Genomic DNA, 11,418 nt, shown 5'->3' with positions numbered 1-11,418 from the left:
AATCAAATGATTTTGCAAACAAAGAAAGCTGAGGATACTAGATTTGTGTTAAGTCAAATTGAATGGAGCAATCATAATAAAAATAATTTAAAATGCTCCAGAGAGGGGAATGTAAGGAGTGACCTAGAAATTACCATGCAGAGACCAAGCAAACAGAATGTTATGTGACGAATGCCCATCTGCAATGATAAGGAGGAGACAGTCTGAGATAAAGGGGGCTTGAAAACAAAAAGGAAAAAACAGGGAACTGGGTTAAAAGGGCTCATTAAAATACTAAAAATCACGCCCCTAGGTGGGGAAAAAGTATGCTAATGAAACATATGTGTATGTAAATGAGATACATAGCTAAAACACAGGTATAGAGACATGCTCAGTAAAGAACTTCTTGCGTCACTCCTTACAACCAATCAGCAAACAAATACGCTGGTGAGAACTTGAAAACTCGTGTATAAAAGATGCTTAGTGGTAGTGATCTGGTGTGCTTGTTACGTGAAATTATTCCGCTCGCACCTTTTATTGCTAGCAATAAACCTTCTTTATACTTTCACCCCTGGTATCTTTATTGGTCTTTGCATACTGGGCACGATCCCAGACTTGAGCTGGGGCTCAACACTGGGGCTTCTAGTATCAAACCTGCCATGGGAAGCCCCACCACCACAGCCAGAGCTATGGCTGCAGTCTTGAACAACTGCTGCCTCCCTAGACTGGGGGTGCACCATGGTGGTGTGCAGTGAGCAGGGACTGCCCACAGCTGCTGCTGGCAGTGTCAGCGGCAGGGGTGGGGGCTGGCAAGCAGCGAGTGGTGAGCAGGGACTGCCTATAGATGCCATTGGCCACGTCAGAAGTGGGCGGGGGGGGGCAACCAGTGACTGCCTGGAGAAGCCAGCAGCATCTTTGGTGGCAGCCAATCTCAGGGGGTCACATGCCCCCTTACATATCACCTACGGCTGCAGCGGTGCACAGTTTTACATATACACACAACACATAGTGTCCCTGAAGTGACACACACACACGCTATATCCCTACAGGCACAGGAAAGCAGTTCAGGGGGTTGGCTTCTCCCACCTGCCAAGGGTGGGAAGGCTGATGGTTTCATAGACCCCTGGGATGTACAAAGGGACTGAATTTTCCTGGCTTTCATCAGAGGGGGAGTGGTTTGCTGTGTCTTGGACTTCTTTTGCAATTCCTCATTTGGTCTAATAAAAGGTATCATTTTGGAACCAAGAGTTCTAGATTTTTGCATTGTCTTTTTGTCTCAGACCAACATAGCTACCACATACATCCCAGTTGACTTTAAAGTCTTTTGGAGTAAGTTTTTTAATATCATTTATAATATTGCTCAGCATGTATAAAGGATGGCATACTCCAACCTCTTGACTTTAAAATGGTTTAAATAACACTGTTTTTCTTTTAAAAGTTTTACCTGTGCTTAGAGCAGGCAAACCAAGTTTTGCCAAATGTTATTTAAAACAACCAAATTACAAACCCTTGAAAACTGGGGTTTGTAATAGAAATGCTGACAGTCTCTTAACCAGAGTGGAGCACCAGTTCATTTGGTATATATAGTGTCAATGTTAATATTGTTGTGCCATCTGTTCACTTCCTGAGTTGTAAAAGATTTTACATCAAACTATTGGTTTTAAAATCTGTTGGATAAATTGGGTACTAAAAGGTGAAGCAATAAATTGATGGTCCCCTCTATCTTTCTCTCTCTCCCTTAATTACATTATCTTTCCTGACAGTGTCCAAATACTGTAGATAGAGAAATTATGGAAGAGTTTCATGATCCTTGCAACAAATCATTATTATAGCAGACACTTAGCAGAAAATGCTATGGCTAAGGTTGCAGAACAGATTTAATATTATATACACTTTTTACTCACACCAACATCTTACTTAAAAGCTCACCTCCTGGGCTGAAGTTTTCTGTGTTTGGTTCCAGGTCAAAGACTATATCCTCAGGGAGGTTTAATTTAAATTATTTATGTAATTTTATTTTTTCAAGTGTGAGAAAACAACAGGCAACCCCCACTTATCGCTGTTTCACTTAAAGCTATTTTGCTATAATTTTAAATTGATACCTGATTTTACTTAGTGCTCAGCAAGTTTTGTTATAATGGTCACAGTCACCATCTTGGGTCATTAAAAACAATTGCAGTCACCATCTTGGGTCGTCAAACACTTTCGGTTTCACTTTACGCTTGTTTTGCTTAACACTGTTTTTCAGGAAACAAGAGCACTAAGCCGGGGTTGCCTGCACGTGTCTCTGGCTTTAAAAGCAGGGCTTCATTTATTTCCAACTCAAAGACCAACTGAACTTTAAAGTACTTAATATAGCCTTTAAAAAAGTTCTCATGTGGGAGTATTCCACAAGTAAAGTTGCAAAAATAATTCTATCTTCATAAAAGGACCATTGAATTAAAAAAACCCAAAAAACAAAAAACCACGCCCCCCCCCCCCCCCCAAGTCTTTTATACATCCATGGGAAAAAATGTTGTGAAATGTTTAGAGTCAGAGGCAATCTTAATTTTTCTGATTTCATTTCCTTACTTGGGTAAAGTAGCCATAAAACAGGTATACCTGACTATCTTGTAATTTTCCAAAAATGGGGGGTGGGAAAGGGGGTATTGGGTGGTCTAGAGCTAGAACAGCATCATCTTAAGTGCCTCAGCTTCACTCCTACTGATACAGGATATGGCTGGAAGAAAAAGGAGCAGGACAATACCTTGGGGTGCTGGAAAGCTAGCCAAACTTAAAACAATCACAAAGCTTTTTTTACACCTTCTGTTCCCAAACAAAATGTTTGGACTTGAATAATGAATGACAAGTCCTTTGGCTTCTTCCCATATTAATACTTTTCCCAACTAAATTATGCAAGTAAGTTAAAGGAAATGCCATGCTCAGTTGAACATTTATGAGTTTCTCTCTAGGAAGGTGTTAAAGTGTATCTAACAATTTTATTTCACCATTAGAATTGGATAATGCTGGTTTAGCATTCATTGCAATGGCTGCTTATGAAAATACAGTTAATCTCTCCCTTTCTTTTTTTTATGACATGAATCACAGAGCAATGCACTGTAAGTACACTAGTACCCATCAAACCCATTAGGGATGATTGATTCTTAGCAAATATGAAGCACAGCAAATATTGTAATATTGCACCTTTGCATAAACAGTATGAAATTGTTTTCTCTTATACTATACAGTGATCTGTGTACTGGAGTTGGGTATTTTGGTGGGGTTTTGTTTGTTTGTTTCCTAGTTAGAGAAAGCCTGCATCACTGAATTTGGCTTTTGAGTATTACGAGCTTGTGAAAAAACAAAATGCCAATAAACAAAACAAGATCCTGCTGTTCTCTTTGCTAAGAGAACATACTGTCATTTTTCCCTGATTTCTTTTGTTCAGGCTGCGTGGTTTGAGTTTATTAAATATCCTAGGGGTTATTCTCTCTGTACATCTGTTATTGGGAGCCAAGATTTTATGTTTTCTAGCAAAACCTAAGTAAAAATTAAGAAAAGGAAATGTTATAAATATTGATAGCCAAGGATAAAATAGAGTCTCTTATTGTAATTACCAACTGATGGTCAGTTGTAAGGGTGCAGAGCTCGCTTTTAGCACTCTTCCAGTTCATTTTTGCCTTGCTATATGTGAGACTCATTGCTTGAACTAAGACCTGAAGCAAGGCCTTCATAATCTGTCATAAGCCACACAGAAAAGGAATCTTTAGAGGGAAAAAAGCTTCCTTTTAATAAGCCAACTAAACTGATGAGAAGTATCTCTCACCTTTAAGAATGTTATTTGTTCATTTTACAATTCATAGGAGATGCTATACTGGGGTATAATTGAGAGTATGATATTCAACTAACAAAATTTAGGTAAACAGGCTAATAAATTCCTTGTCAGTACGATTTTTTTAATCACTGAATATTCTCACAAGGAAATGGTGAGCTACATCACCTGGAGTTTTTAAGACTTGACAAAGCACTAAGCATGCACTGTGGGTAGGAAATAATCTTGCAAGGGCAAGGGATGTGCAATGACTGAACAGGTCTTTTCTTTCCCTGGCATGCATGATTTAGATATGATTCTGAAAGTTCCCTGAAGAGAGATTATTTTTTATTCTAGGACTCTCATATTATGACACAATCAGAATCACAGTCAGAATTTTGTAATAATTAGGGGGGCATTTACATCTAATTAGGTCTGCAGTAAGCATCTCAGTATCTACACTTGTGCCCTTATTAGGGCTCAGGAATCTAATAAACTCCACAGCAGGGTAGCACTTGTAAATACAAGTATTACCCTGCTGCAGAGTTTCTGCGCAGCAGTATACCTGTAGACACTGACCCGGCTGGTTGGGGCAGAAAAGTGTTTCAATGCAGAGGCTGCCTGCTGGCTAGCTCTGCACTGAAACACCCTTGTGCCCCAGCCAGCCCCCCTGCAGCACATTTGGGCCTGGTCAGAGCATTTTTGGGCTGGCAGGCCGACCCCAGAATCCCCTGCCAGCTGGGGCTGCTCCAACTGGGTTCCACATATTACACATGAACAAACTCCAGAGCTGATTGCTTTGGAGTTAATTTTTTCCCAAGTCCATGTTCAAATGGCACACCCACAAGCAAAATACTCCAGAGCAATAAGCTACATGTGCACTAATTGTACATGTAGATACTTCCAGAATGTATTTGTTAAAAAACACTACTTAGAAGCAGAAAACATCAATTTAACATCATTGAAATATGATGGTTTGAATATGTCAGTGACTGATTAGTCTACATTCCTTCATGTTGCTAATGAGCTAAAATTAGTCTGTGTAGTATATGCTCAAATTTCATTTAAAATTTATCTGCATATTAAGTAGTAGGTTGGATTCCCTCATGAGGAACCAGGAAAGATGGCTGCAACCCCTCAGAGTGTTTAAAAGTAACTCTGCCACTAGTAATTTGAAATGACCAGCATGTGCTTGATCTTTCCCAGTGTTCTGCCAAAAAAGAGTCATGGTCGACTTGTATTGTAGATACAATCTCTTGTAGATCTGGCTAGGAAACATGGCAAATACTATAGGTGACAGGCTTGTGGCCACAGGGGCAGCCATGACACCCCTAGTAGCAGCCATGACACCCCTAGTGGCTTTACCGCTCCTGCCTGGCTCAAACTGTAATGCCACTCTCCCTGGATTACTCTCCTGCCGCACCTTGTTCTTAATACTATAAATTGGTTCAGGGAGGCTGCCAACAGACTTTAGAGTGAGCCCTAATCCCAAATAAGTTCCCACTGGGTCTCCTGAGACCCCATTAACCTCGATCCAGCCCTCAGTCTTGGTAAGTCCCTCTTAGCCTGATTAGGCACCTGTAGGGCACCAAGAGCTTTAAGGGCAAATTGCAAGGCTCCTTCACCTTCCCTATACCGTGTTCCAAGCCTCATGGATGTTACCACTTGATATTTGGCCCTTTCAGGCACTGGGCCCCTGCCCCCTGGTTTGGCCTCTGTGGCCGTACACTCTGCCTATTCTGGGCTTGACAGCTGCTCAGGCCTTAAGCCTGCCCCTAGCAGGGCTCAAGGCTATTGCATGCCCTATGGGCACTAATGGAACCTCTATAACCACCCCTTATAGTCCCAACCCATACCGCTGGTTAGACTATAACATAAACACTGAGCCGCTGTGCCACAGCAAACATAAAGGGATAACTACCCTCTGCCTCTTTAAAAGTGTAAACCTCCACTCCCTAATACAGCCTACCTCCCAGCCTGGGTTCCTGGGCTCCTCACTGGGCTCCACCCTCAGTCTGAGGGCTCCTGGGTTACAGGTTTAACTCAAATGAATAAGAAACATCACCGCCCTCTAGCAGACATTTCAATCCCTCTAGGGGTTTAACATAAACAAGGGCCACTTCCCTGTAAACCCAGTCTTTCTCAGCCCAATGGACTTGCCTCAGTTCCCAGATTTGCATGGCTGTCCAGCAATATCCAGTCCCTTCAGGAGCCCTGCATCCTGGTACTCCTCACTTTTTGACTGCTAGAGAGAGACTCCCTGAGCAGAGCAGGCTCTGGGCTTATATACCTCCAGCCTGAGACCTCTTCTGGTCAGATGAGTCCATCATTAGCTCCCCTCTGCCACAGGCTGCTTGTCCTCTTGAAGGAGCAAGCACATCTCAGTGCCCTGCTATGCTATGGTTTTGCACGTGATTTTCTGCTGTTCATCTCTGTTCCCAGGCTTCCCCTGCACCTACTGTAATCCTCCCCCCTGCAGCTTCCCATCTCCTCTTAGTTGTCCTGCAGTTTTCTCCACCAGCTGGAATCTTTCTCCAGCTTCCAGCACCTACTGCCACTCCCTACACCTTCTCTAGCTGCCCCAGAGCCATCCTCTGGCTCCCCACACCCAGAGCCCCTCTTTAACACCCACACTTTCCCTTAGTCCCATTTTCCTTCTCCCCATCTATCTTTTTAGCTCCGCCATAGCTCTGGCTCAAGTCCCAGTTTCTGTGCAGGCATGCTTCCCTGTTCTGCAGGTTTTGGGCATTGTCTTTTAATCAATTAAGATCAATTAACCTAAAGTTACCCCCGAGCCTCAGTTCTTCAGCCCAGGCCCCTCTAGTCTCCTGGTTCTAATCTCGGTCCTGGTAACTTTAACTCCCTACACTTCTATTTTCTTACCTTAACCTTTCCCCAGGTATCCCAAGTACACCAAGCACATGCATACATACACATCACAACACCCAACTTAGGAACTCACCTGTGTGTTTGCATAGGTGGGTGGTATGTGTGTGAATTAGTGAACACACACACATATATATAGATATAGATATAGATATAGATATAGATATAGATATCATTGTATGTGTGGTATATGAATTAGTAATCTATATATGTGTATTGAATGTGCAGGTATTGGTAATTGGTAACTGATTCTGTCTAAATTTGGTGTGTGTAGCGTGTATGGGCTTAAACTGGTGATAGGTGTGCATGAACCTAAACTAGTTATTTTGAACATGCGTATATCTGAGTTGCTAGTGTGAGAGTGTGTATGTGTGTGTGTGTGTATGTGTATATATATGGCATGGTGTGCACGATATACGAATTAGTGATTTGTGTCTAACTTCTGGGGTGTATAGTGTATGTGCTTGAATTGGTAATAGGTATGCATGTGCCTAGGCTGGTTTGTATGTGTATGTGCCTGAGCTGGTAGTGTGTGTGTGTATGCACCTCATTGATTGGTGTGTTTGTATATGTGCAATTGTACACCATGCCCTCCTGTCTAACAGTGCAATATTGAGATCCTGAGTGTTGGCCTGACCCCTCAGGGCAACAAGAGATGCATTAGCTAGGAGATTAAGAGAGGGCAAAATCAAAACTGAAGGGATGCCATTATTGTATCCTCAAAAGTATATGCATGTTTTCTTGCTAATTATTTTAGCAAATATGTCCATTCACATATGGTTTTAATGTGCTTAGATACCTACCATTATTCAGTTCAATAGATGTTACTTGAAAGGTTCAACAAAGTTTCTGTTAAGGAAAGTCACCTTCTTCTGGTATGTGTGTTTGTATGTTTAAGAAACAATAAAGACATGCTATTAGCATTTAAAATTATACTTTCACATTTCGGTTATATTTTTAAAGAATTCAAAAAATGTATGAAAAACACTAATTTCTACAGTATGAGTAAATTCCTGCTATATCCAACAGCTAAGGTTCAGTTCCTGTAAACCAGTAGGTATGACTATATCCTTGTGTCTATGCATATCCCTATTAATTTTATTGAGTCTTTGCATAAACCTAAGGGTTTGCCTGCATGAGAGATCTTAAAAAATAAGGCCCTGAATGTCCCACTTCTCCTTTTCCATGGTGGGTCTCCTTAGGAAACAGAATCATAAGTGAAACTGTTTTAAATTGTTGAAATGCAATGTGTAATTCACATTAAACAATAAAATGCATCAATGGAATTGGGGAAAACTATAATATTTTTGCTTAAGACTCACTCTGAACACCCATCACTGTATTCTGACATGATACCTGCCCTGAAATATAACAAGCCTTTAAATGGTCTAAAGGTCTTTGTTAAATAATGAATTTTTTTCTGTTAAAAATCATTAACCACGTGTTCTGTTCCACACAAATAATAAAATTAGATAAGCAAGTGCCCAGAATAATATGTAACCTCTTTAACTGCATCTTTTTAGTATACTTCTGTCTGTCTCTTGACACTGGAAACTCCACAGGGTTTTGTTCTTGAAAACATAATAAATTTAAATTTTTAAGATTATGGAGGGTGAACTGTTAGTGTGCAGATAACAAGCTACTTTCAAAAGATTGTTACAGATGCAAAGACTCGAGCTGAGGTTTCTTTAGAAAAAACTTTGCACTATTCATGGGAAGTACTGTTGCCAATCATTTTCAGCAATATATTTATTTCTCAGTGGAATATTTCTTTCTTTTTTTTTTTTAAAGATCATTACCTAGATTCCATGAAGAAACATGTTGTACTGATGCACTTCGGTAATCCTCAGCTTTTCAGGTGTTTCTGTCATACCAGCTCTGAGATATCTACTGAATATCCAGGTATCCATGAACTTCTTCTACTCATGGATACGTAAGTAATAATCATGATCTAGGCTGACAGTTTTCAAATAAAACAAAATAAAATAAAATAAAATGGTGGCATTTCATTGCTAGTCTGTTTACCAGAAAGAATGATGATTTAAGAACTATTTATTGGGACTCTGGCCCATCGTGGCTATATTTACTTGTGTATTTGCAGTTGGATTGCTTATTTTTTCAAACTATTTTCATTCATATAAGCAGCTGTCTGGCCTGGTTAGAATTAAACGTTTCTAAACTAAATGTTTAGATGAATCAGTAATGTCAGGTAGATTTAAAATAAATGTTTTGTAATATCAGTGATAATTTCATCTCTCAGATACCATCATTATTTATCATGGCATGACAAATAATATTTCAACACCACCCAAACCTGCTCCAGACACTGGATGAACCAATGCATACATAAAGTTCCAAATTGCTAAGTTCAGAGCAAAGCAAATTCATAAGGTGACAAAATGCAATTTAGAACAATTAATTGGTATTTTAGCTTAGGCTCTATATGCTTCTTTCTCAAATCTGAGGAAGGGCTTTTTTCTGTATGGATGCTTGTCTAATGTCCTTTTAAATTGTAGATTTGGTCAATTAAAAAGTACCACACTTCACAAAACTTGCTTCTTGCATTTTTTCCTGGACCATCATAGGTATAACACTACTACAAAAAATCCAAGTTTTCAGCCTCTACAATAGAATATAGCCTATATTCAGACATTGCTCATTTGACACTTTTATAATCACAGAGTATAGGTTTCAAGTAACTCAAACTGAAATATTTAAAGATGAGCATCTGAAACATATTTTTCACTACTATTTTCTTTGTTTATATTTCTCCATTCAGTTTAATTTCAGGTGAATATGACTGTCATTTGTACCCCTAGTGTAATAACAAGATATGTTCACATTCCAGAATCTGTATCTGAAACAACATCTTTCTTCAGGTTGGCTATTTAAGTTCATTCCTCACTGTATTCATATCAAGCATTACCAAGTGTCATCTATCAGTTCTTTGGCTTATGGAATTATGATTTCCATTTTCAAGGACAAGTCAGTTTGCATGGTAGAAGTAAGAGCTTACGTATATTATGTCTTCTTTTATACTTTGAAAGAATCCTTCTGCTATCTTTGACATAAATTCTTAGTTTCTTCTTTAGAGGTGCTATTACCATTGTGGCTGTATTGTTCTTTTCTAAGTATTAAAACTTCTGACTTGAAACACCTATTTCTTCATCTAGGCTTCTACTTTTGGAGGAAATGACTAAAAGCTTTGTAGACAGAATTGAAAAAGAAATGGATATATTGCTTTCATTTCTAATATCCCTATCACATGTATTTCCAAGAGAAAAGAAAAGGAAAGAAGGGAAGATAAAAGGCCATATGATAATATGTCCTCAAATACTTCAAGGGCTGTCATGAAGAAGAGTGAAAACACCTTTTCTTTCTTACTGCAGAAACCAATGGCCTGAAGTTGCAGCAAAGTACGTTTAGATTGGATATCAGGAAAAAGTGTCAGAACAGTGAGGCAGTGGAAGAGACTGCCTAGAGAAGTTGTGGAGTCTCCATCACTGAAAGTGTTCAACAAGAGGTTGGACAGCCACTGGTCAGGAATGATATCGACCAAAGATTCTTAATAGGGGTCCAGGGGCTGCAAGCAGATTTCAGGGAGTCTGCCCAGCCCAACCCATTGTGAGGAGGAACCACCTCAGTCCCCTGGGGCTGAGGTGAATCCCTGGCCCACCCGGCCCCACATCCTCCATTTTATGGGTCGAGCTGCAGGTGGTTGAGGGCAAAGTTCTTCACTGCTACTGCTCAGGTGAGTGGGACCCTGGATTCCCAGCCACTAAGCCCCACCCATTGCACCCAAGGATGTTAGGGTGGGGCTGGGGAGCCAGGTAGTAGTTATGGCATAAGTGGGCCATGGCATTTTTCTAGCATGCTGGGGAAAGGGGGGGGGGGGCGCTGAGGAAGAAAAAGGTTGAGAACCCCTGATCTAGATGTAGCTATGCCCCTGTTCTATGTATATTTTCCATGCTTCTGAGCTTTCTTGGTTGTTGAAGGGTGCCAGGAAGGAATCTCTATCCTCCCCTTCCCCACCGCTGCTACATGTATAAGGGTTTTTTTAAGCTCTCCACTGAGAAATCGGGTGTTGGCTGCAGCCAGGGTCACAAATTTTGACAAGAGTGTGCCAATGCTCCCACTGGTACTTAACCCCTGAGGTTTCCTGGCTAGAGGATCTCACCCCTCTACTCAGGTCAGACCAATCACCATATTTGGGGTCAGGAAGGAATTTTACCCCAGGGCCAGATTGTTATGGACTGTGTGAAATTTTTACCTTCTTCTTTAGCAGGGTGCATGGCTCTCTTCCTGGGATCTCTTGAGCATATATTAACAAGTTTTATAGCAACTGGATGTTGGCTGATGTGGTCCCCCTGCTTTACCTCTGGCTGGTTAGGGTGTTATGTTTGGTGTTATGTCAAGGTGGACTGTGTAGTTTTGCTAAGAGGTTAGACAATGGATTTGTATAGCATGGTTTGGATAGGGATGGTCCTGCCTCAGGCCAGAACTTGGACTAGATGATCCATGGAGGTACCTTCCAGCCCTTCTTCTCTATGATTCTATGATAATATTCATGATGTTAACATGTAGTTACTTTCCTTATCACCAGTCTTTCACTGTTTCTATTCAACATTTTGATATGGCTACACTGGGTGCAACCTGAGTTCAAACTGCTGAACTCTACTTTTCTTCCAAAACATTATTTGATTCCTATGTTTCAGTGGAGGAAGAATTTGAGTCCATTTTCCCCTTGGAGCTCTCTAGTAAAT

This window comes from Alligator sinensis, unplaced genomic scaffold, assembly GCF_000455745.1.
Source record: "Alligator sinensis unplaced genomic scaffold, ASM45574v1 scaffold348_1, whole genome shotgun sequence".
Taxonomy (NCBI): domain Eukaryota; kingdom Metazoa; phylum Chordata; order Crocodylia; family Alligatoridae; genus Alligator; species Alligator sinensis.
The sequence above is the reverse complement of the archived record's forward strand: the minus strand, read 5'-3'. Positions refer to the sequence as shown.